We start from the raw sequence: 7500 nt of genomic DNA on the forward strand, positions 1-7500 counted from the left end.
TTTCAAACCACTTTTAGCGAAGTAATATAATTTCCTCATCTTCTCAGTCTCAGAATTTTGGGGATATTGTACGTTTCTTCTTGGAAACCCCAGCTTGATAAAAAAGAAGGACTTCTCATTTTTTATTTTCTGAAAAGAAATCTATCGTGCCGGCTTTGTCTGTCCGTCCGCACTTTTTTCTGTCCGCCCTCAGATCTTTAAAACTACTGAGGCTAGAGGGCTGCAAATTGGTATGTTGATCATCCACCCTACAACCATCAAACATACCAAATTTCAGCCCTCTAGCCTCAGTAGTTTTTATTTCATTTAAGGTTAAAGGTTAGCCATAATCGTGCATCTGGCAACGATATAGGCCAGGCCACCACCAGGCCGTGGTTAAAGTTTGATGGGCCGCGACTTATACAGCATTATATCGAGACCACCGAAAGATAGATCTATTTTCGGTGGCCTTGATTACACGCTGTAGCGGCTGTACGGAAAACTCGATTGCGCCGAAGGAACCTCGGCGCATTTTTTACTTGTTTTTTAAAACAAGTGTTTGCTTTCAGAAGTTGTGATTGATGCTTGTACTTGCTTTAATGGCTGCCGTTAATCATATAAACTGCATTATTATTGCTTTGAGGCCATTCTTCGTACATAAATATCAGTAGTGGCCCCCCCCCCCAACCCCCCGTGTAATGTCCTTTTGCATCCGAATTCCTCCATTAACGTTGCCATTTTTCATTTTAATATCCACAAAAAAAAATGCGATTCCTTTAAGAGAAATAGGTGTGTATTGTCATAAAAATATCGTATATCATTTGGCGTCGGCAGCCATTTTGCTGGAATGTGCTTATGTTTGGCTTTGTATATATTTAGTTTCTGGGTAATATATTAACCCGTGTGCTAAAAATGTCATTGTTGCCACCACTAGGTCGTGTGTTTTCAGAATTTCTAAAGGACTGGTGGATGTGTTTGGGTAAAATTTGAGTGAACATGTTATTTACTGTGTTGGACTGTGGACAGACTCCCTACTGAGGATGTCGTTCAGTTGGAACTTCAGAAGTTCAAGGGAAGGTGCAATGCATTGCTACCCTAATAATATTCTTTGCATTTTAATACATTTTTATCTATTTGTTAATTTATTATTATTGTTTTTTAATGAGTGAGTGGGATCTCTTCTTTTTGTATTTCACTTTATCTCTTCCTTCTTCCTAATGAACACCTTAATATTCTTTGGGAGCTTGAATTTCAAGTCAGTGGCCCCTTTGGTGGGCTTGATCCATATGAATAGGTCTCGTCTTCTGAATAACAGCAACAACAATAATAACAATAATAATAATATTCTTTTTAGAGCTTGAATTTCAAGTCAGTTTTATGCCCCTTTGGTAATAATAATAATAATGATCCATATAATTTGGTCTCATCTTCTGAATAACAACAATTTTGTAGAAGACTTTTTCTAACAATAGTAATAATAATAATAATAATAATAATAATAATAATAATAATAATAATAATATTTCTTTGCGAAAGACTTGAATTTCAAGTCAATGTCCCCAAATTTCTGGTGGCTCGATCTCGATCTGACAATGCTTCCAGCATTGTTTTTATGTGAATAGGTCATCATCTAATGCAGAACACCCACCATCTGATCCAACGAATAATAAAACGATAAATGGAGATAATGAGCGAGGCGCCCTTCGAGACAATAATAATAATAATGACATCATTCATCCGCAGCCCAATAGCAGCCAAACTACCGATGATGTCAGCCGGCATTTCACGCAACGGCAGGCCATCGGGAACGCTGGAATGAATGACATTCCCAGGTTGCGAAGATCTGTCAGGATCGAGCTTCGCCGCAGAAATTTGGCTTGGGTTCGCTGACTGCAACCAATTAGAATTCGCCATCCATTGAAGCCCGTGTATAAATTCAAAAGGACCTTCATCTTCTGTAATAATAGCTCCCCGCTGGAGAATGACAGAAGAGTCTGTCGAAACGCGTAACAATTGTATAGAACCAACTGTATAGAATATATAAAGAAGCAGAATCCAGATTTTGACTTTTCCCATGAAATGACAGATATATAGCATAAAGAGAAGTCCGCATAGAAAAAGTCTTCTAAAAATAATAAGCTAAGCAGCAACAATAATAATAATAATAAATATTCTTTAGAAGCTTGAATTTCAAGTCAATGTCCCCTGTGGTGGGCTCGTTCCATTTGAATAGGATTCATCTTCTGAATAGTAATAATAATAATAATTATTATTATTATAATAATAATAATAATAATATTCTTTGGAAGCTTGAATTTCAAGTCAATGTCCCCCTGTGGTGGGCTCGTTTCATGTGAATAGGATTCATCTTCTGAATAATAATAATAATAATAATAATAATACTTGGTAACATTGACAGATGACTGATTAGATCATTAGACGATTTGTTGCCCTCAGTTCAGTTCGTCCTGTAATGATGACCAGCGATTTTTTTTTATTACTGAACAACTTTTAAAAAACAGGACCTTACTTTTATTTTCAAAAGCACTCTTTTAAAACTCAAAAAAAATCTGTGGTACTGACTTTGTATCCTTGGAAAGCTAATCATTTATTTATTTATTAATTTATTTAGCTATTTGTATATTTATTTATTTTGTTAAAAGAACATCATGGATGTCACCAGAAACCTTAGAACGTCGAATATTGACTCACTGAAGCTAATTATTTATTTTCGTCAAAGGACGCCAGAAGCCTTAGAAAGTCGAAATAATGTTCTGTAGATTTTTTACAATGAAACTAAAAGTGCTCTAGACGATAAAGCTCTGATCGTATCATTCCTTCCACTTCATTGTAATAAATTGCTTGCGTCACCATCTCGTGATTGTAACGTGATTTGAAGTAACCCTGATAAAACGAATGATAAAACCAGTGGAAAAGACAAAGATTGAATTTTGAGATTAATCTTATATAAGATGTTGGTCCTAGACAGACATTTTTGTTTTTGCGAAATTTTGACAGTTTTGATGGGGTCTGTTTAAGGTTTTTTAGAGTCTTTTTTTTTTTACGTAAATAATAAAATGCAAACAAATCGCCTTGATAATGAGTCATATACACACACACACTGGGGTTCGATTCCGAAGTGAGTCAGAAATTTATTTTTGAGAAACACGTGCTCACGTGTCATTGGTTCCGTATATATCACAGTCTCTCAAATGACAGGCCAAGGCGCTGCCAATTGACCCACAAAGGTGGGTCAATTGGTAGCCCCTAACCTGTCATATGAGAGACTGGGGTTTGATACTACAGTAAGATATATGTATATATATATATATATATATATATATATATATATATATATATATATATATATATATATATGTATGTATGTATGTATATATATATATATATATATATATATAAATATATATATATATATATGTGTGTGTGCGTTTTTGTGGTGTCTGTTAATTCGTTTGCGCATGCGTACTTGCTTAAATTATGCACAGAGGCTCTTACAGCTCTGTAATTATTCTGTTCAAATACTACTCAGCTATAAAACGCGACAAATTACAAAACACACTGAAAATGAGCTTGAACTTCAAATTTGCTTCGCGAGATGCGGGTGGTTTAGACCCAGTTTCATTTCTTTTATGTTGCCATATTAAACAGACCTCTCTCTCTCTCTCTCTCTCTCTCTCTCTCTCTCTCTCTCTCTCTCTCGTCATGCAAATTTTCAAAGGGAATGACTTTCTCTTATTATTTAGGTCATAAATATCGAGTGATTGTAGTGTTTTAATCTTATGACTTTGCAATTAGAGAGTTCTAATGATCCTTTAGGTTTTCATTTAGATGACCTGATAGGCATTAAGTTAGCGTTTACTTACAAGCTTTTATGCAATTTAATCGAATCGTTGGCGCTTTATTGATGTAAAATTATCATTTTTACCTTAGTTCGCTACCTTACTGGTTTGTCTCTTTGGGTCGATGTTTGATTAAAAATGGGTTTTTTTTTGTAAATCAATAGAATTACGTCATATACTGTATATATATATATATATATATATATATATATATATATATATATATATATTCCTCACTGGATAACGTATCCTTTCCCATTTAAATACAAACGAAATAAAAGTAATGATTCTTTAGGCGATAGAAAGCTATATTATATACCAATATCCTTTGAATCGCCTGGCCCCTCCCCCTCCCCGTCCTATAAATTGGTAGGAGGGGGTATCCCACGTATTGCAGCTTTCCCTTGATCGTTCCGTTAGAGAGGTAATGCAGGGTCCCCCTTAGGGAGGGGGGAGTGGAGGGGGAAAGGGAGAAGTATAGGGACAGAATTCTGCTGCGGCATCGTATTGAACCAGTCAGCTTGTGCCACCGTCCACTGCAATAGGCTATCTCCATTCTTATACATACCACCCACATACTACCTAACCACCCCCTTTTTCGTCTCCCCTCCTCCTACCTCAGTACACCAAATTCCCCCGCCCCACCCACCCAACCCGTCTCATTCGCTTAGCCATCTACGCTTCTTTCAGTCTGTGCTTTATTTTTATTTACGTTCCGTTCTGTGTGGACTTCTTCTTCTTCTTCTGCACTTCTTCTTTGCTTTTCATTCTGTCAGTACCTCTCTCTCTCTCTCTCTCTCTCTCTCTCTCTCTCTCTCATATCAGATTTCAAGGTACTTGAGGAGCAAGAGCCCTTGTTAAAGCGATAAATATAGGAACAGTTTTCTCTCCCTGTTTTTCTTACCATTAATCTCTCTCTCTCTCTCTCTCTCTCTCTCTCTCTCTCTCTCTCTCTCTCTCTCTCTCTTTCCTCGACCCTTATTTTTTTATTAGTCTCTTGTTATACTTCTTGTGTATCTCTCTCTCTCTCTCTCTCTCTCTCTCTCTCTCTCTCTCTCTCTCTCTTCTCTCTCTCTCTCCTCGACACTTATTTTTTATTAGCAGTCTCTTGTTATACTTCTTGTGTATCTCTCTCTCTCTCTCTCTCTCTCTCTCTCTCTCTCTCTCTCTCCTCGACCCTTATTTTTTTATTGGCAGTGTATCTTGTTGTTATTCTTCTTCCCCTTTCGTCTTCGTCGTTTCCTTCCTCATCTCCCATTTTCCGAGCGATTTTCTCGAAGCATATTTGTGTGGGCACAGAAGTCCCCCCAGGAGGAAACACAAATGAAGGCTTTGTCACTGTATTCCGGGTGGGTGCGAATTGCCTCGTAGAGAAGGTCTTCCTGATGTTTGCGAATGGTATTGAAGCGAGAGAGAGAGAGAGAGAGAGAGAGAGAGAGAGAGAGAGAGAGAGAGAGATGCTTTTTCACGTTGTTAGGTTAAGAGAAGGAGAGGGAATTGGGCTTGCCCTTTTAACAAATTGTATCGGGTCACCTTGAAATTAAACTTTTTGAAGTATAAAAGAAGTTAACAGATATATATATATATAAATTTCTGACTCACGTCGGGATCGAACCCAGGTCTCTCAGGTGGAAAGCAAGGGCGTTAACCACTGGGCCACACAAGTCTAAAAGAAGTTGGAACCTGAGAGCAACTGCACCCAAGGAATTACCTGGGCAAGCTAACTGCTTGCATACCAGCGAGTTTTCCCAACTTCCTGACTCAGCAATGACCCAATAGACAACATTTCATTCGAATTATCCCTTCTGAGTGAATAAGATAGAAATCATCAACACACAATCACGTGTGGAACAGAAATAAATTTCTGACTCACGTCGGGATCGAACCCAGGTCTCTCGGGTGGAAAGCAAGGCGTTAACCACTGGGCCACAAGTCTAAAAGAAGTTGGAACCTGAGAGCAACTGCACAAGGAATTACCTGGGCAAGTCTGCTTGCATACCAGCGAGTTTTCCCAACTTCCCGACTCAGCAATGACCCAATAGACAACATTTCATTCGAATTATCCCTTCTGAGTGAATAAGATAGAAATCATCAACACACAATCACGTGTGGAACAGAAATAAATTTCTGACTCACGTCGGGATCGAACCCAGGTCTCAGGTGGAAAGCAAGGGCGTTAACCACTGGGCCACACAAGTCTAAAAGAAGTTGGAACCTGAGAGCAACTGCACCTTTTACCTGGGCAAGCTAACTGCTTGCATACCAGCTTTTCCCCAACTTCCCGACTCAGCAATGACCCAATAGACAACATTTCATTCGAATTATCCTTCTGAGTGAATAAGATAGAAATCATCAACACACAATCACGTGTGGAACAGAAATAAATTTCTGACTCACGTCGCGAACCTCTCTCAGGTGGAAAGCAAGGGCGTTAACCACTGGGCCACACAAGTCTAAAAGAAGTTGGAACCTGAGAGCAACTGCACCTGCTCTTACCTGGGCAAGCTAACTGCTTGCATACCAGCGAGTTTTCCCAACTTCCCGACTCAGCAATGACCCAATAGACAACATTTCATTCGAATTATCCCTTCTGAGTGAATAAGATAGAAATCATCAACACACAATCACGTGTGGAACAGAAATAAATTTCTGACTCACGTCGGGATCGAACCCAGGTCTCAGGTGGAAAGCAAGAGCGTTAACCACTGGGCCACACAAGTCTAAAAAGAAGTTGGAACCTGAGAGCAACTGCACCCAAGAATTACCTGGGCAAGCTAACTGCTTGCATACCAGCGAGTTTTCCCAACTTCCCGACTCAGCAATGACCCAATTTTCATTCGGAATTATCCTTCTGAGTGAATAAGATCACACAATCACGTGTAATAAATTTCTTGGGATCATCTCTCTCAGGTGGAAGCTCTTAACCACTCCCCAAGTCTAAAAAAGTTGGAACCTGAGAGCAACTGCACTCTGGGCAAACTAACTGCTTGCATCCCCCCAATTCTCCGACCCTTAACATTTTTTTATCCCTTCTGAGTGTATCACACAATCGTTGGAACAAATAAATTTCTGACTCACGTCGGGATCAACTCTCAGGTGGAAATTAACCACTGGGCCACACAAGTCCTTGGAACCTCAACTGCTCCCATTTTTGGGCAAGCTAACTGCTTGCATACCAGCGATTTTCTCGAATTATCCTTCTGAGTGAATAAGATATCATCAACACACAATCACGTGTGGAACAGAAATAAATTTCTGACTCACGTCGGGATCGAACCCAGGTCTCTCAGGTGGAAAGCAAGGGCGTTAACCACTGGGTCACACAAGTCTAAAAGAAGTTGGAACCTGAGAGTAACTGCACCCAAGTCTTTTAGACTTGTGGTGGTTAACGCCCTTGCTTTCCACCTGAGAGACCTGGGTTCGATCCCGACGTGAGTCAGAAATTTATTTCTGTTCCACACGTGATTGTGTGTTGATGATTTCTATCTTATTCACTCAGAAGGGATAATTGAATGAAATGTTGTCTATTGGGTCATTGCTGAGTCGGGAAGTTGGGGAAAACTTCGCTGGTATGCAAGCAGTTAGCTTGCCCAGGTAATTCCTGCGCAGTTGCTCTCAGGTTCCAACTTCTTTTAGACTTGTGTGGCCCAGTGGTTAACGC

This window comes from Macrobrachium rosenbergii, chromosome 55 (assembly GCF_040412425.1).
Source record: "Macrobrachium rosenbergii isolate ZJJX-2024 chromosome 55, ASM4041242v1, whole genome shotgun sequence".
Classification (NCBI taxonomy): Eukaryota; Metazoa; Arthropoda; class Malacostraca; order Decapoda; family Palaemonidae; genus Macrobrachium; species Macrobrachium rosenbergii.